This window comes from Pseudophryne corroboree, chromosome 12 (assembly GCF_028390025.1).
Source record: "Pseudophryne corroboree isolate aPseCor3 chromosome 12, aPseCor3.hap2, whole genome shotgun sequence".
Taxonomy (NCBI): Eukaryota; Metazoa; Chordata; class Amphibia; order Anura; family Myobatrachidae; genus Pseudophryne; species Pseudophryne corroboree.
Window position 1 is genome coordinate 116416444 of NC_086455.1, and position 20161 is coordinate 116436604.

Genomic DNA, 20161 nt, shown 5'->3' on the forward strand with positions numbered 1-20161 from the left:
GGGAAACTGACAAGGCAGGAATGTCACACCTAGCTGCCCCAGGGCATATTTCTGAATGTCTATGTTCGTGTCAAACACCCAATTTAGATGAAGAGCTTTAGGATAGGGTGTTTGAACTTAGAACACACTATCGTGTTTGGAAGAGAAGTTTCCCTTGAAATCCTATCAGCTCATCTTTGGACATATTCCAACACATCTACACCCTATGTTTTACCTGGTATCCAAGCAGAAATAATTATGGGGGCCATTTCGAGTTGATAGCACGCTGCAGATTTTCGCAGCGATCAGGTAAAAAAACAAAAAACGGCAAAACTGCGTCGTACGGATACAAACAGAATCGTTGCTGTGCAATGCTTCTAGCGACGAATCCATTCGCACAGCTGATCGCAAGGAGATTGACAGGCGGTGGTAGGGAAAACGCAGGCGCGACCAGGTGTTTGCAGGGCGGGTTGCTGACGTCAATTCCGGGACCTCCGTCGCTGGAATCATCGCACAGGATAAGTAACTACAGGGCTGGTCTCGTTTTGCACAAAATGTTTTTGTACCGCTCGGCTGCACATGCGATCGCGCACTTGCAAAAGCGAAAATACACTCCCCTGTGGTCGGCGACTATGCGTTTGCACGGCTGCTGAAAGTAGCTAGCGAGCGATCAACTCGGAATGAGGGCCTACATTCACCTTAGATCAGATTAAGTAATTTCTATGTTTTATGGGACCTGTAGTACTAGAAACAGTCAAACCTTCAAAACAAATATTCCACCAAGAGTATACATGATCTGTCTGCAGTCCGAGTGTGACTAAAGCAACATACCGTACACCTGAAAGCATACAGTCTGTAAACACAGTATGCAATTGTCAGCATTCTAAGGGGTCAATTCAATTATCCGCAAGGCAGCTTGCCCCGGGAGTATGTGTGACTATATGCCGCACTAACAGCAGCTTTGAAGTTGAAGGGCTGCATATGTGTACAAAAAAAAAAAAAAAAAAGTGAGTGCGGCGCTAGATTGGCCGTAAGTGGGGCGAGTCCAGCTGGCAACTTGATTCCCTCTTGGCTATACAAATTAACCTCGAATACGTCTTTCACACATATATGGAAATCCCGTGTTTTGATTGTGAACAGGCCTCATCCCAGGATTTCTGTATGTGTGAATGCAAACAACCCTGGACTAAGGCTGGGTACACACCAGGCGATATGGGTAGGGTATATGTACTAGTGCTTGCCGACACAGGTGTCTATATCCCGCTTGCCGGCGATTGTGCACTATAATACAGTGTGAATAGCCGGCCGACATCTCATTCCATCAGTCGTGCAGTCGGCCATGATCCCTTCATTGTCTAGTGCAGGGGTGGGGAACCTTTGGCCCTCCAGCTGTTGTTAAACTACACTTACCAGCATGCCCTGCTACAGTTTTGCTATTTGGCCATGCTAAAACTGTTGCCGGGCATGCTGGGATATGTAGTTCAACAGCTGGAGGGTGGCAGGTTCCCCAGGTCTAGTGTGTGCCACGCATTAGTCACGGGTCCATGACCCTGCTCCCGACCAAGGTCACAGAGCCGAGACTCGGGAATTTGCCAGCTTGCTAGACCCAGCAAAATTCCCAGGTCACATGTCTGAAAACGGTATAATGAGAACATAACAGCCAACAAGAAAGGAGGGTAAAAACAGATGCGGCTTTTAGCCGAAAGCAACATTCCAAGTGACTGACGGACTGGTGTGCACCTCAGTCCTGTTGCAACACATCTGCCTCCTCAGTGAATGACAGCGGGCATCAAAAACAGCTGAAATAATTGTTTAGAAGTATTTGAAAGAATTTGGACTGACCGAAACCTTGTATTATCTATACTATGCCTGATTGAGTTTTAACAGTTTGAGACAAACAATGAGGAACATTTAAGAGAACTGCTGTGCAGAAGAGAAGAAGCATACTTGCCTACCTGACCCTCTCCATGAGGGAGAAACTGCTCTGTTCCTGGACTTTCCTGGTAGTGTATGATTACCATCACCTGTGGTGAAACACCTTTCTTATCAATGAACTAGCTCACCGGGGGGCGTGGCTTGGCAATGGAGGAGAGCAGTCGCAGCTTTTCAGAGCTCCTGCTTGAACAACATCATTCCTGCCCTCCTTGCTGCCCAGATCCGCTCCTTCTCACTGTTCTGTCCCCTCAAATCCTTTCCTGACCCCCACCTGCCCATTGCTGACCTGACCCGCAGAATCGGGGAGCGCCGTGGAGGCTACCGCGGATTGCGGCCTGGTCCCCACGCCGAAGCTGGGGCCTCGATTTTGAAGCTGGCCCGCCGGCACCCGGACTTGCTGTGCCTACATCCTGCAGTTCACCTGGCGTACCCGCGGCACTTCTGGACGACCATACCGGGCTCTGAAACACCCGTCGAGCCCTGCAGCCGCCGGACCCTGGAGCGGAAGACCACCGTGAAGGCGGCCGGGACTTTGCTTCACCGGAGCTGTGGCGCTGACGCCTGCTCGATACGCCGCAGCACGGACCGCTGCAAAGGGGAGACCACTCTCAGCCTCTTTTACACGGGGAGCAGCCCCGCAGCCGCCGGCCCCACAGCTGATACCTTGCTCCCATTGCCGGAAGGAACCCTCCCGCCTGTGACCCCCATCCTCCGTGACCCTGCTGGTCCTACAGATAACGGGCTGCCTCCATTTTGCAGCACTCTCTCCCTCATCTGCATCTTGACGGTAGGTCACCGGGCGACCGCCATAAAGGGAGTTTGAAAAGCCTTTGCCACCGGAATTTTTTTTACCTCCTCCCCGCTGAGCCAAGAAACGGACCCTGGCTGTAGGGTATGTGCTCACCTTGACACCCGGCTGCCCCATGTTACCACCACCTGTCTGCATAAGGGAAGCCTAGCTGTCAACCCATTTCTCCCGCCTCACCTACACACGGCAGGGCTACCATTGACCCTATCCTGCTGACCCCCTGGTCATATCTGACTATCAGCCAGCCAACTAATCTTTCATTAACCTAATACGATATACCCTGCATTGTCTTTACTCCCAGCTGGGGAAACATCACACCTCCCGAGAGACGTGACCGAAATGGGGTTGCTTTAAGTAAATATGCCTTGTAAGTGAGACCCGCTATATCCTTTACTACCCGAGCTCTCTGTGCTACAAATCTTGCCCTCATAAACTACCCCTGCATGGAAAAGTTCCTGATACCTCTGCCCGTAATGTCCACAGGCACTACTCAGCATACCCGAGAGGATACTCCCTGTGGCGATTCATCCGACTCTGACCATTTGACCACACGCTCCTTATCTCAGCGCTCTCGCAAATCACGGCCACTTGTGTAACAACCCAAGATGAAGCACAAAGACATGCTAGCGGTCTTAGGACCACTTCTCGATGAAAAGCTGGCGGGCATCAAGGAAGCTATAGAATCCTCCTCGACCCTACTCAGTCAACACTCCACTCGCCTGGACGAAGCGGAGCAGAGGATATCAACCCTAGAGGACGACTTGGAAGAGGCGCAGCGTTCCCTACAGGCCAAACACCTAGAGGTCTCTGCCCTCTCGGAAAAGCTAGATGACCTCGAAAAATCGCAGCAGACGTAACAACTTAAGGGTCATCGGCATCCCAGAGTCGATAAAAGGTCTTGAGCTCCTGGGCCTCCTTTCCTCGGACATCCCAAAACAACTTTCTATGGATCTGAAGAGACTCCCCCTCATCGTCGAAAGAGCCCATAGATTGGGGCCTGAGTGCAGAAATCCTTCTGGACGCCCTCGACCGGTCATAATGAGGATCCTTAATTATGCGGACAAATCAAAACTCCTTGACCATTACCGCAAGGCTGGCAGCCTATCAAACAATGGAAATCATCTCATTTTTCAGGACTTTTCCGCGCCAGTAGCTGCAAGACGCAAAGAGTTCGCTCCCATCTGTAAACACCTATTTGAGGCAAAGATCAGATTCTCTCTGCTCTACCCGGCTCGCCTTAGGGTTTTCGAGAATGGCAAGCCGCGGATCTTTGATGATCCTGGAGAGGCCGGGCGGCATTTCTCTCTTACCAACACATGAATAATGCCTGATCCTGTCTGCTGGTGACCCTCCATTACCTGAGCCTGCTCTTGGGTCTCACTTGCGAACTGCCTTGAGTGTAACCATTCCACACTCAAGACTTGTTTTGTTATCTTTGTCTTGTTATTTTTTGTTGTCTCTGTTTATGTTTATAAGTTATGTTAGATTTACCTGCCTAGACCGGGACCCCTACCCTCCAATGGGGAAACCCTCCCTCGCTCGCTGGGACGGGGTGGGACCCTGCTTTATCCTTCACATTTTTCTGCTAATGTTTTGTCCAGTAGGGGTGGGCTGATATGTCTTCTGACGCCCACCCACTATCTCCTGTGGACGGAATGCCAGATAACACATCACTCCGCATCGTCTCCTTGAATGTAGAGGGCCTAAATCACCCGGTCAAACGAAAGAAGGTAGTGTCCCACCTGAAACGCATGTCCCCCCATACGAAAGAAGGTAGTGTCCCACCTGAAACGCATGTCCCCCCCATGTCGATTTCCTTCAGGAGACGCACTGGCTGGACGACCCTAGACATACCCTACGTGCCCCGTGGATAGGAGATTGTATCTCATCCCCGTATCATTCCAAATCTAGGGGGGTGGCGATACTACTGCATACCAATTTACAATACTCTGTACTGAGAAAACTTTGTGACCCTGGGGGTAGATTCTTACTATTGGACCTCATTGTCAATAACACTGTTTATACCCTTCTCAATCTCTATGCACCCAATGTTTCACCTGATTCTTTTTTTGCAGATCTATTAACGACCCTCCTTAGCTGGGGTAGTGCAAACCTGATTATCGGTGTGGACTTCAATTTGGTAGCTGACCCATCCATGGATAGATCCGGGGTAAGTACCTTCTCTAACACACCCCACACTATACTACTTTCCTCTCTCTGCACACAATTGGACCTATTGGATCCCTGGCGCATCCTTCATCCCACTCTGAAAGACTTTGCTTTTTATTCCCATCCTCACTCCTCCCACTCTAGAATCGATTACATTTTTACCTCCACTGGTCTTCTCCCCAAGGTTACTCACACCTCTATTGAGATCATCATCTCTGACCATGCCCCGATCTCTCTCCACATCCAATTAACTCTACCTCCACGTAGTACTCCTAGATGGTGCTTCCCCGCCTACCTCCGCCACTCCACTGAATTCCTCTTACATTTAAAGCAATCCTGGCTTAACTACAACATAGATAACAGTGATCAATGCTCAGATTCAACAATATTCTGGGGCGCAGCAAAGGCCGTCCTTAGGGGTCACGTAATGTCTTATACTCATTCCAAAAGGAAAAAGTTTACCTCCCAATTACAGACCCTAAGTGCCACTCTTACCTCAGCGTATGGGAAATATACCCAGCATGATACCCCCGCACACAAAGAGGCATATCTCTCTGCCAAAATCATCTACGATACATTTCTTACAGAGCGGGCCCAACTATCCTATGACTACCAACGGAACAGATTTCATAGGTGTCAATTCAATTCGGCAACTTATGAATAGCACCGGGAATTAGCTCCCGACGCTATTCAATTCAGCTGCTAGTTACCCGCAATTGTCGGGAATTCTTCTCTGATCCCCAGGGGATGAGAGAAGAAACCCGACAAAAGTGCTGCCTCGCGGCCGGCGTGAGACTGATTCTGTCGGGAATCAGCCTCGCGCCGGAGAGTTAAGTCGGAGAATGCCCGTTCTCCCGACAATTCAACCTGTTGAGTCGGCGAGAAGGGGACATCGCCGACTTAACTGGAGCTGAATTGAATAGCGTCGGGAGCTAATTCCCGGCACTATTCATAAGTTGCCGAATTTAATTGACCCCAATGATGGGGTAATAAATCAAGCAAATTATTAGCCAACCTTATTAAAGGTCCTAAATCCCGCACGTGGGTTAATGCAGTCCGAAGCTCCGGCATATTGACTACTGATCCCGAAACTATTTGCACCGAATTCAGAAATTTCTACCAGTCTCTATATACCAAGGGCCCTGATGATCCAGAGGCAAACCACTCCTTTCTGGAGAAGGCCTCCCTCCCGATATTGACCCAGGAGGAGAGGGACTCCCTAGAATCCCCGGTTACGGTTGAGGAGGTGCTTGATGTTATTAAAACCTTACCAAATAACAAAAGCCCTGGTCCAGATTATTTTGGTGCAGAGTTCTTTAAAATGCTTCGTGACCAGTTGGCCCCTACCCTAACATCCCTTTATAACTACATTCTCACTTCTAGACACACTCCAATCAGATTCAACGAAGCCACTATTATAGTTCTACCAAAACCTGGTAAAGATCCTTCCTTACCTGGCTCATAAAGACCGATTTCTTTGCTTAACCAGGATTTCAAAATTCTCACATAGCTTATGGCCAACAGACTACAGCCTTGCCTTTCACGTATTATATCACCTGCGCAGATGGGCTTCATTAAAAATAGACAATCTGTTCAGGGCATTAGAGCTGCCCTGGCAGCCATTACTCACTCGCGCACTCACAATCTCACAGATAACATACGAGTAAACCTTGATGCGGAAAAAGCTTTCGACAAGATTGCTTGGCCCCACTTGACTAGAGTCCTACTCCATCAACAATATGGCGAAAATTTCCGTGGCCTCATCGACTCCCTTTACGGCCACCCTACTGTGCAGGTGGTAATCAACAACGTTCCCTCGTCCCCCTTCGTCCTTGAGAGAGGAACTAGACAGGGATGCCCTCTCTCCCCCCTCCTTTTCGACCTAGCTCTAGAACCTTTTTTACGATATATCGTAAATCTATCTACTTTCAAGGGTATCAAGATAGGCAACAGAGAGATTAAATTGATGGCATTTGCAGATGACATCCTCCTTCTCACTTCCAATCTGAGACACTCTATTCCGGCATTGCAGGATGCTATCGAATGTTTCTCCTCCTTTGCTGGTTTCTCCATCAATTACGATAAATCAGAGGCTTTAGCCATATTTCCTCAAGTCACCATGGGCTGGGATGCTCCTTTTCCATTCCGTTGGGCTCCTACACATATTACATATCTTGGGATTCTTCTTCCCTCTGACCCCACCCATCTCTATTCTGACAATATACGTCCTATTCTTGTCAAAATTCAGACAACTACTGCTCTGGCAAACACTACCCCTCAATTTAATGGGGCGAAGCAACCTAGTTAAAATGGCTAGCTTTCCCAAACTGCTCTATGTCCTCCAGAGGATTCCGTTAATGCTCTCAAAATCTGACCCGTCTTCCCTTAAATTGTCCATCTCCAAATTTCTTTGGGCCAATAAACGTCCCAGAATAAGCTTCTTCAAATCGTCCCAGACGGTACAGAGGGGGGGATGTGAATCTGCTGGACATAGAGCATGTCTTTTACGCTTCGCTATGGACTGGCTTAGAGGTACCTCAGTCTTTACCGACTGGATGATTGACTCCTAACTCTGTGCCCCTCTATCCTTGCACTTTCTTCTCCATGCAACTAAAGCTGAGCTCCTGTCCTTGCACATCGATAACCCACTTTTGACTTCCACCATAACAGCATGGCGGCTATCCAGAAAATCTCTGCAACTACAATACACTCACTCATTATTTTTACCTTTGGTCGGTAATCTACAGTTTCAGAATGGTAAAGCCTCTTATCCCTTCACCGCTTGGCGCGAGGCTGGAATTGAACAGATTGCTGACCTCCTGGGCCCAGGGAGGAAGATACTCTCCTTCACTGATGTACTGGCTAAATTCGACATCAACCCTCACAACATGTTCTTCTTCCTCCAGGCCTCGCACTACATACAATCGGTCCTTTCACACTTACACCCGTCAGACTTTACTAACTCCCTAGACACGCTCTTACGCTCTGGGACATACTCCATCTCATCTATTTACGCCCGCATACGTATAGAACATATACCCACCTCTGACCTACCCCAGGTTCAGAGATGGTCCTCCCAAATCCCTGCTATGTCTCCTGACGATGTCATGGATAGTTTTACAACCTCTTTAAAAATTATTCCAGCCAGTTTATACCAGGAAATGGCCTATAAGATTTTACATAGAGCCTATATCTCTCCAAAGAGGAGCCATTTGATGGGTTTGTCTGACTCGGCGAGATGCATGAAGTGCTCTGCACCGATAGCTGATTTGATGCACTGCTTTTGGCAAAGCCCTCATATTCAGGCTTTTTGGGCCAAGCTGAGGGCTTATGGTGCCTCTGAGTTGGGCTTACGTTTTCAATGCACTGCCTCTTGGGCTCTTTTTGGACATATCCGTGACCAAACTAATCTCCCCTCCCAGGATGCGAAACTGGTGGTAATTCTCTCTGCGGTAGGCAGAAAAGCTATACTTCAGCAGTGGATTCATGACCCCCCCCACACACACACTACCCCCCTGGTGACCTCTAGGCTTCTTTTCCTGTTCACAATGGACTTGTTAGAAACATCCCTCAATAAGGAAATACTGACTCCTGCTGCACTATTCCAATGCTGGGGTCGATTCATACATAAGCTACCCACCATAACAAAGTTGGCTATTCAGCAGAGTTTCTCCTGCACTACATGGTATGGCCTACAACTCCTGACCGACACCCCTCCGGTCTCCCTCCCATAGCCGCCTAACTCCATTTACCCACCCACCACAGCTGTATATACCCCTCTTCTCTTCTCCTCTCCTACTTTCTGGTTCCCCGTCAACTTCATACTTTCTCTAGCTCTTATGATATCTCCATGGATGGGTCAGCGGTCCCTTAACCTGGGCAGGTACTATTTTATTTTATTTTAGTTAATTTTTCTCTGTTTATAGTTTTTGGTTTCTGTGTTCCCCGACAGGGAGGACGCATTTAAAATGTTATACTGTTGATGTTTTTGTTTTTTATTTTATTTTTATTTTTATACCAATTTTGTGACTGTTTATACTGCAAAATAGCTCTTCCATAACTTTCAGAATTCTAAGGTCTATAATCTTGGTATATTATATGAGAAAATGGAAAATGTGAGGTTTTACCTAGGGTTCCACCATATCTGTGTGTGGCGAATTTGTATTACAACTGGGATTGGTGCATTGTTTGGACCCATTGTTATGTCCTGCTACTCCTGCCTGTATTTTATGAACCTCAATAAAATATATATTGAAGAAAAAAAAAAAAAAATTAAACTAGCTCACCACAGGTGATGGCAATCATACATTACCAGAAAGTCCAGGAACAGAGCATTTTCTCCCTCATGGAGAGGGTCAGGTAGGCAAGTATGGGAGAAGTGAGGTGGGTGGTTGACACCATACACCTAAGTTCATGTAACTATTGCAACCAGACTATTCTTTCCTGCTGGAGTTGACCAACGTTTGCTGAAGTAATATAACTTTCTCCTGTACTATTATATACACATATTCAGGTTAGGATAGGTACGGAGGAGAGTGCCAGAGATAAAGCAAATACAGGTTTGTAGTAAGCACTCCATAAGGGAAGTTCAAAGGCCAGAGTGTTCATTCAAAACCTAGACAGCAATGTTTACAGCAACAATTCTGGCCCAATAGTGGCCATTTGTCAAGCATGTTAATAGTAACCGCAATACAGGTTTATACACTGTATATAGGCATACATGTGTGAAAATGGCCCTAAGAAATAGCTGTGTGAGCTCATATTAACGATCACAAAGCGTAAACATACAGTAAGACCGAACTTGAGTGCAGGTAAATAAAAACAAAAAATAAAAAAAATGTACATAAAACACTTGCTTCCAAGTTTCAAGGCCCATGGAATGTAACGGTAAAACACTGGAAATGGGGGCAGTGGAACCAAACACTGGATCTCACAATGGGGCAGATGTATCATACCTCCCAACATGACCCTCTCCAGGAGGGACAGAATGCGCTGCTCCCGGACTTCCCTCTTGATTAATTATTACTATCACCTGTGCTGAAACACCTTTCTTATCAAACAACTACTGTAGTTCAACACAGGTGCCGGCAATCATACAAGAGGGAAGTCCAGGAACAGAGCATTCTGTCCCTCCTGGAATGGGTCATGTTGGGAGGTATGGATGTATCAACCTGGAAAAGGCATACGGAAGTGATAAACTAGTGATAAATGCAAGGTGATAAATGCACCAGCCAATCAGCTCCTAACTGTTAATTTACATATTGGAGCCGATTGGCTGGTGCATTTAATCACTGGTTTATCACTTCCTTATGCTTTCTCCAGGTTAATACATCTGTCCCAATGTACATACAGTAAGGTGCCTGCATCATGTAGAGAATGGCAAAATCTGCCGATCGCTGATCTCAGACACTTACCCCATCCCGAATAGGTCTAAGCAGGGATATGATGGCATGCAGCTGCTGTGAGCAGAGGTGCAGGAGATGGCCTGGATATGTGCCTGTGTGTAACTTAATGCAGGAAGGTGGGCCAATAACCAGCTGCTACGGAGGATTGTGTCAGTGAAAGGCAGCAGGGCTAATGCATGGGGATAATCCAAAGTCTAGAAAGGAACAACTAACAATAGTTTGTAAACGCAGGCAAAAGCAAAACAGTGGACTACCAATAAGGACAAGATAATAGAATGGCACCAAAATTGTACAGACAGACGCAGTTACTGATTGCACATAATTAAAGAAAGCATGTCCACTTGTAAGGTTCATTAAAACAATTAGGACTAATTGAGTGGAGAGATCTAGCTGGTTTCCAGTCCTAAAGAAAATAAAAATAATTTGCAGGTCTCCTCCTCTGGTGGGATTGTCACGTGATCAATGATCAGGTGTTTGAGTCCACAGAAACCTTCATCTTAGCAAAGTGATCAGCCACAGGTGGGTGGGTCAGTCATGCAGTTAATAAGTGCCTTGCAGATTGCGGAGCAATGCAGGGACAACCAATTATGTAAAAGTTAGCGAATGTGGGCAAAACTATTGCCGTGCAGGTCACCATTTTGTGTGATGAATCAGAATGTATTAGAATACTGGTCAGCAAGTCATTAGCGCCACTGACCTCATGTTAGACACACTGGCTGCCTGAATTGCAGTTATCAGTACAAAGTGAAGAGTTAGTGCAGAGTACAAAACTGCATGTGTAGACGGGCAGCATTACTTCATCTGTACAGGTCATCATCATCCTTTGTCTACAGGGTACAACAAAGGGTCAGAAGTGCTTTACATTGCATATGACTGACTGTGTGCCAGTTACATATTTCCATTTACATGTCCAAACACTTTGCTGAAAGAATAGAAATATTTTGCCGACTAAGGAATCCCTCTGAGTTTGCTCAGCTTTTGGCAAAAAAAAGGACAGGGAATTTCATCTCCAGCTGTGCGGAATAGATCCTGGTCTTCAGGGACGGCTCCAGGCCTACTAGCACCCTGAGCGAAAAAATGTTGAAGCGCTCACAACTTCATATTTTCAGACTATAAAAACATACATTTTCAAACACCCCCCCCCCCCCCTACACACACACAATTAGCAGTCTTGCACATAACAGTCACAGTAGTGTTGCTTACACATATTGTCCCCAGTATAGTGTCAGGTACACAATGTGCCAGATACACATGATATGCCCCCCAGCAGTGCCAGATACACATGATATTCCCCCCAGCAGTGCCAGATTACACATGTCCCCACAGTGCCAGATATGCCTTCAATGCCAAATACACATGTCCCCACAGTGCCCCCCCTCCTCAAGTGCTGCTCACCGCGCTGCTGCTGAAGAACGGGGAGGCTGCTGCGGTTCTTGAGGGCGGGCAGGAGAGCGCAGCGTGTGCCTTTCCTGCCCCTCAGTCGCCGTCAGCGGCATCTAGCTCTAGTTAGGTGCCGGTCCAGCAGCCAATCAGGAGCTTTAGCTGCCAGTACGCGAGCTGTGATTGGCTCACAGCCGGCGCCCAGGGAGGGGATGTACACGAGTCTGTGGAGGCGGGCAGCGGGACAGACCTGGCTCCAGGCTCCAATATGGCGGCCAGAGCTAGCAGCACCCATAAAGTGTGGCGCCCTGTTCGGCCGTTCTATTGGAACGTGCCTGGAGCCGGCCCTGCTGGTCTTCCTCCAGAAAATAGGATTTTAATACCTACCGGTAAATCCTTTTCTCTTAGTCCGTAGAGGATGCTGGGGACTCCAAAAGGACCATGGGGTATGGATTGGATCCGCAGGAGACATGGGTACTTTAAGACTTTAAATAGGTGTGAACTGGCTCATCCCTCTATGCCCTTCCTCCAGACCTCAGTTATAGTAACTGTGCCCAGAGGAGACGGACATTTCGAGGAAAATAATTTTGTTAAACTAAGGGTGAGATACATACCAGCTCACACCACAACACACCGTACAACATGGCATTTAACTAAAACCAGTTAACAGCGTGAACCAAAGAGATCTGCAACAGGCTGACCTTTACCAAAACACAACCTTTGTGTAACATAAGCCACAACTATTTACAATTACTCCACCCCTACTCACAATCTCGGCCACTCCCTCGACCTGGTCTTCACCCACCGATGTGATCTCTCTGATTTCCTCTTCCTTCCCTCTCTCTGACCACCATCTGCTTTCTTTCACCCTCTCATCCTCCTCTCCACGCCCAGACCCACCACCACCAGACGCAATCTCGGGTCTCTCAACCCCACTTTCATATCCTCCCTCTAAACTTTCCTATCTCCTCTTTCCACTATAACTTATCCCAACCAGGCAGCCTCCTTCTACAACTCTTCCCTAACCGCTGCTCTCGACTCTGTGGCCCCCCTCTCCTCTGTCCCCCTCCGCCGCTCCAAACCCCAACCCTGGCACACCAAACTAACACGTTTCTTACAAAAATGCTCACGCTCCGCTGAACGCTCCTGGAGGAAATCTCACTCTCTGCCGGACTTCCTCCATTTCAAGTTTATTCTCTCCTCCTACAGCTCTGCTCTTTCCCTCGCCAAGCAATCCTTTTTCCAAGCACTCATCTCTTATCAGTCCTCCTGTCCACGCCGTCTCTTTGAAACTTTCAACACTCTCCTTCGCCCCCCTCCTCCTCCTCCCCTCCCATCCTCCCTCACTGCCACTGACTTTGCCTCCTTCTTCATCTCCAAAATTGAGGACATCCAACACGACATCTCCCGCCGTCACCCCTCTGCTACCACCCTGCCCCCTTTATCCCTCCCCTCCATCTATCCCACCCTGTCCTCCTTCTGTCCCACTTCAGAAAAGGAAGTCCACTCCCTCATCTTATCCTCCCCGCCCCCCTCCACCTGCCCCCTGGACCCCCTTCCCTCCCGTCTTCTCCGCTCCCTCTCCCCCACTGCCTGCTCCCACCTTGCTCACCTCTTTAACCTGTCCCTCTCCACCGGCATCTTCCCCTCACCATTCAAACATGCTCTGGTCTCTCCTATTCTCAAAAACCCAACCTCGACCCCTCATCACCCACTAACTACCGCCCCATCTCTCTTCTCCCTTTCGCCTCCAAATTACTTGAACGACTAGTCTACAGCCGTCTCACAAGCTACCTCTCTGACAACTCCATCCTCGATCCACTACAATCTGGCTTTCGCCCACTCCACTCAACTGAGACTGCCCTGGTGAAAGTCACCAATGACCTGCTTTTGGCCAAATCCAGGGGCCACTTCTCTCTGCTCATCCTTCTGGACCTCTCTGCTGCCTTTGACACCGTAGATCATCCTCTCCTCCTCCGCACACTCCAAAACGCTGGCCTCTCTAGCACTGTCCTTGACTGGTTTTCTTCTTACCTCACTAACCGCTCCTTCTCTGTGTCTGCCTCCAGCACCACCTCACACCCTTCCATACTTCCTGTTGGTGTCTGTCAGGGTTCTGTCCTTGGACCCCTTCTGTTCTCCCTGTATACCTCTTCCCTGGGTGCGCTCATTAACTCATTTGGCCTTCAATACCACCTCTATGCTGATGACACACAACTCTACCTCTCATCTCCTGATCTGTCCCCCTCTGTCCTCTCCCAGGTTTCCAGCTGCCTCTCCGCAATCTCCTCCTGGATATCTGAACGCTCTCTAAAGCTCAACATGGACAAAACTGTACTAATCATCTCCCCCCCCCCATCCAGAACAAAACCCCCGACCAATGGAGATCATTGTTGACAACACCACCGTTCCCCAACTCCGCTGCATGGGCGTCACTCTTGACTCCTCCCTCTCCTTTGCACTCCACATCCAAGCTCTGGCACAATCCTGTCGTTTCCAGCTACGCAACATTGCTCGTATCAGGCCATATCTCTCCCAGAGTGCAACTAAACTCAGAATCCACTCACTGGTCATCTCACGACTTGACTACTGCAATGTCCTCCTCACTGGCCTCGCTCCCATCTTGCTCCCCTCTAATCTGTCCTGAACTCCGCAGCTAGGCTTATCTTCCTCTCCCGCTGCACCACATCTGCCACTCCCCTTCGACAAAATCTACACTGGCTCCCATTCCCCTACAGAATCCTCTTCAAACTCCTCACCCTCACATACAAGGCCATCTCTAATTCCACTGCTCCCTACATCTCCAACCTCCTTTCCCTTCATACTCCCTCCCGCCCCCTACGGTCGACTAATGACCGTCGCCTCTCCACCTGGTCACTGCTTCCCATGCACGAGTTCAGGATTTTGCCCGTGCTGCACCCCTTCAGTGGAATGCACTCCCCCGCTCCATTAGACTCTCCCTGACCTTGCAAAGCTTCAAATGGGCACTAAAAACCCACCTATTCATCAAAGCATACCCTCCCAATGCATAACCTAGTGCTGAAGCCGCGCCTTCTCCCCCCTGCCTCATGCTGTGAACATCTCAGCTTTGCTTGCATACTGCCATCAGGCTACCTCCCACTTGCCTGCACCTCTTGTCATCTGTCTGTCGCCCCTCCCCACTAGATTGTTAGCTCTTCAGAGCAGGGCCCTCTTTCCTCGTTATCTAAGCCCTCGTCTCGACACATTTCACTCGCAGCTCTCCCCTACTCAACGACCATCTTTATCCTGCTAGTAAAGGCTCATCTCCATCTATGGCCACTAGCCTCTAGTAGTACAATGATCACTCCCTCAATACTTACATCTTAGCTGTATTATGTCTTGAGAACGTGTGGTGCTCTGTTACCTGTACTCTATTTCTGTTATTTATTTACTGTAATGCTATGTTTTGTCTCCCTGTACTGTCCTTTGTACGGCGCTGCGAAACACATGGCGCCTTATAAATAAAATGTAGTAATAATAATAATAATAATAATAATAATAATAATAATAATAATAATAATAAAAGATAGAGTCCGCACAGGGACAGGCGCCCAGCATCCACTACGGACTAAGAGAAAAGGATTTACCGGTAGGTATTAAAATCCTATTTTTTCTTACGTCCTAGAGGATGCTGGGGACTCCAAAAAGGACCATGGGGTTTATACCAAAGCTCCAGACCGGGCGGGAGAGTGCGGATGACTCTGCAGCACCGATTGAGCAAACATGAGGTCCTCATCAGCTAGGGTGTCAAACTTGTAGAATTTTGCAAAAGTGTTTGAACCCGACCAAGTAGCTGCTCGGCAAAGCTGTAATGCAGAGAAGCCTCGGACAGCCGCCCAAGATGAGCCCACCTTGCTAGTGGAATGGGCTTTCACCGATTTCGGTAACTGCAATCCAGCCGTAGAATGAGCCTGCTGAATCGTATTATAGATCCAGCGTGCAATAGACTGCTTAGAAGCAGGAGCGCCAACCTTGTTGGCCGCATACAGGACAAACAGCGCCTCTGTTTCCTAACACGAGCCGTTCTGGCTACAAAAATTTTCAAAGCTCTGACCACATCAAGAGACTTGGAATCTGCCAAGGCTTCGGTAGCCACAGGCACCACAATAGGTTGGTTCATGTGAAACGACGAAACCACCGTAGGCAGAAATTGTTGACGAGTTCTCAATTCCACCCTATCCACATGGAAAATCAGATAGGGGCTTTTGTGAGACAAAGCCGCCAATTCGGACACCCGCCTTGTGGACGCCAAGGCCAATAGTATGACTACTTTCCAAGTGAGAAATTTCAACTCAACCTTTTGAAAGGTTCAAACCAATGTGACATAAGGAACTAACACCACGTTAAGATCCCACGGTGCCACTGGGGGGCACAAAGGGAGGTTGGATGTGTAGCACACCCTTCACAAAAGTCTGTACTTCTGGAAGGGAGGCCAATTCCCTTTGAAAGAAAATTGATAAGGCCAAAACCTGCACTTTAATGGAGCCTAACTTCAGGCCCGCATCCACACCTGCTTGCAAAAAGTAGAGAAAACGACCCAGCTGAAAATTCTTCCGTAGGAGCCTTCTTGGATTCACACCAAGACACATATTTTCTCCAAATACGGTAATAATGCTTCGCCGTTACCTCCTTTCTAGCTTTAAGTAGAGTGGGGATGACTTCCCCGGGCATACCCTTTCTAGCTAGGATTTGGCGTTCAACCGCCATGCCGTCAAACGCAACCGCGGTAAGTCCTGGAACACACACGGCCCCTGCTGTAACAGGTCCTCTCTTAGAGGAAGAGGCCAGGGATCTCCTGTGAGTAATTCCTGAAGATCCGGATACCAGGCCCTCCGTGGCCAATCTGGAACAACGAATATCGCCTGAACCCTTGTTCTTCTTATAATCCTTATCACCTTTGGGATGAGTGGAAATGGAGGGAACACATAGACCGACTGAAACACCCACGGTGTCACCAGTGCGTCCACTGCTATTGCTTGAGGGTCCCTCGACCTGGAACAATATGTCTGAAGCTTCTTGTTGAGGCGAGACGCCATCATGTCTGAGGAAGTCCCCAACGACTTGTCACTTCTGCGAAGACCTCTTGATGAAGACCCCACTCTCTCAGATGGAGATCGTGTCTGCTGAGGAAGTCAGCTTCCCCGTTGTCCACTCCTGGAATGAAGACCGCTGACAGAGCGCTTGCATGTTTTACCGCCCAGCGAAGAATCTTGGTGGCCTCCGCCATTGACGCTCTGCTCTTTGTTCCGCCCTGGCGGTTTATGTGCGCCACGGCTGTAATGTTGTCCGACTGAATCAGGACGGGCAGGTCGCGAAGACGATGTTCCGCTTGCCGAAGGCTGTTGTAGATGGCCCTTAACTCCAGCACGTTTATGTGCAGACAAGCTTCCTGGCTTGACCATTTTCCCTGGAAATTTTGTCCCTGTGTGACTGCTCCCCAACTTCGGAGACTCACGTCCGTGGTCACCAGAACCCAATCCTTGATCCCGAACCTGCGACCCTCTAGAAGGTGAGGACTTTGGAGCCACCACAGGAGAGAAACCCTGGCCCTGGGGGACAGGCTTATCTTCCGGTGCATGTGCAGATGGGACCCGGACCCCTTGTCCAGCAGGTCCCACTGAAAAGTTCTTGCATGGAATCTGCCAAACTGAATGGCCTCATAGGCCGCCACCATTTTCCCCAGCACTCGAGTGCAGTGATGAATCGACACTCTTGGCGGTTTCACAAGTTCCTTGACCATGTTCTGGAGTTCCTTAGCCTTTTCCAACGGGAGAAAAGATCCTCTGCAGTTCTGTGTCCAGAATCATGCCCAAAAACGACAGCCGAGTAGTCGGAATCAACTGCGACTTTGGTAAATTTAGGAGCCAGCCATGTTGTTGCAGCACCTTCAGGGAGAGCGTAACTCTTTAGTAACTGCTCCCTTGATCTTGCCTTTATCAGGAGATCATCCAAGTATGGGACAATTGTGACCCCTTGCTTGCGCAGGAGCACCATCATTTCCACCATTACTTTGGTGAAAATCCTCGGGGCCGTGGAAAGACCAAATGGAAACGTCTGAAATTGGTAGTGACAATCCTGAACAGCGAACCTCAGGAACGCCTGATGAGGAGGATATATAGTGACATGTAGGTATGCATCCTTTATGTCGACTGACACATAAAATCCCCCCCCCCCCTCCAGACTGGAGATCACAACTCGGAGAAATTCCATCTTGAATTTGAATCTTTTTAAATACAGGTTGAGGGATTTTAAGTTCAGAATCGGTCTGACCGAGCCATCCGGCTTCGGGACCACGAACAGGGTTGAATAAAACCCTTTCCCCTGTTGTAATCGGGGAACCGTGACAATGACTTGCTGTTAACACAGCTTTTGTATTGCAGCACACACTACCTCTCTCTCTGGTAAGGCCAATTTGAAAAATCGGTGTGGAGGCACGTCTTGGAACTCCAGTTTGTATCCTTGGGTCACAATTTCCAGCACCCAAGGATCCAGGCCCGAGCGAACCTAGACTTGACCGAAGAGCTGAAGACGTGCCCCCACTGGTGCGGACTCCCGCAGAGGAGCCCCAGCGTCATGCGGTGGATTTGGTAGAAGCCCGGGAGGACTTCTGCTCCTGGGAGCTTGCCACAGCCGGCGATCTTTTTCCTCTTCCCTTACCTCTGGCCGAGAGGAAGGAAGATCCACGTCCTTTCCTGAATTTATGAGACCGAAAGGACTGCATCTGGTATTGAGGAGTTTTCTTTTGCTGTGGAGGGACAAAAGGCAAAAAAATAAGAATTTACTTACCGATAATTCTATTTCTCGGAGTCCGTAGTGGATGCTGGGGTTCCTGAAAGGACCATGGGGAATAGCGGCTCCGCAGGAGACAGGGCACAAAAGTAAAGCTTTCCGATCAGGTGGTGTGCACTGGCTCCTCCCCCTATGACCCTCCTCCAAGCCAGTTAGGTACTGTGCCCGGACGAGCGTACACAATAAGGGAGGAATTTTGAATCCCGGGTAAGACTCATACCAGCCACACCAATCACACCGTACAACTTGTGATCTAAACCCAGTTAACAGTATGATAACAGCGGAGCCTCTGAAAAGATGGCTCACAACAATAATAACCCGATTTTGTAACTATGTACAAGTATTGCAGATAATCCGCACTTGGGATGGGCGCCCAGCATCCACTACGGACTCCGAGAAATAGAATTATCGGTAAGTAAATTCTTATTTTCTCTATCGTCCTAGTGGATGCTGGGGTTCCTGAAAGGACCATGGGGATTATATCAAAGCTCCCAAACGGGCGGGAGAGTGCGGATGACTCTGCAGCACCGAATGAGAGAACTCCAGGTCCTCCTTAGCCAGGGTATCAAATTTGTAGAATTTAGCAAACGTGTTTGCCCCTGACCAAGTAGCTGCTCGGCAAGGTTGTAAAGCCGAGACCCCTCGGGCAGCCGCCCAAGATGAGCCCACCTTCCTTGTGGAATGGGCAATTACATATTTTGGCTGTGGCAGGCCTGCCACAGAATGTGCAAGCTGAATTGTATTACACATCCAACTAGCAATAGTCTGCTTAGAAGCAAGAGCACCCAGTTTGTTGGGTGCATACAGGATAACAGCAAGTCAGTTTTCCTGACTCCAGCCGTCCTGGAACATATTTTCAGGGCCCTGACAACATCTAGCAACTTGGAGTCCTCCAAGTCCCTAGTAGGTGCAAGGCACCACAATAAGCTGGTTCAGGTGAAACACTGACACCACCTTAGGGAGAGAACTGGGGACGAGTCCGCAGCTCTGCCCTGTCCGAATGGACAAACAGATATGGGCTTTTTTGAGAAAAAACCACCAATTTGACACTCGCCTGGTCCAGGCCAGGGCCAAGAGCATGGTCACTTTTCATGTGAGATGCTTCAAATCCACAGATTTGACTGGTTTTAAACCAATGTGATTTGAGGAATCCCAGAACTACGTTGAGATCCCACAGTGCCACTGGAGGCACAAAAGGGGGTTGTATATGCAATACTCCCTTGACAAACTTCTGGACTTCAGGAACTGAAGCCAATTCTTTCTGGAAGAAAATCGACAGGGCCGAAATTTGAACCTTAATGGACCCCAATTTGAGGCCCATAGACACTCCTGTTTGCAGGAAATGCAGGAAACGACCGAGTTGAAATTTCTTTGTGGGGCCTTCCTGGCCTCACACCACGCAACATATTTTCGCCACATGTGGTGATAATGTTGTGCGGTCACCTCCTTTCTGGCTTTGACCAGGGTAGGAATGACCTCTTCCGGAATGCCTTTTTCCCTTAGGATCCAGCTTTCCACCGCCATGCCGACAAACGCAGCTGCGGTAATTCTTGGAACAGACATGGTACTTGCTGAAGCAAGTCCCTTCTTAGCGGCAGAGGCCATAAGACCTCTGTAAGCATCTCTTGAAGTTCCGGGTACCAAGTCCTTCTTGGCCAATCCGGAGCCATGAGTA

General features: G+C 48.7%; 1 protein-coding gene across 5 annotated transcripts in view; it reads right to left on the minus strand.

The window, feature by feature from the left end:
* Positions 1–20161, minus strand: part of MAPKBP1 (mitogen-activated protein kinase binding protein 1) — a 373799-nt gene that overhangs the window by 261934 nt on the left and 91704 nt on the right. The gene's annotated exons all lie outside the window — the stretch shown is intronic.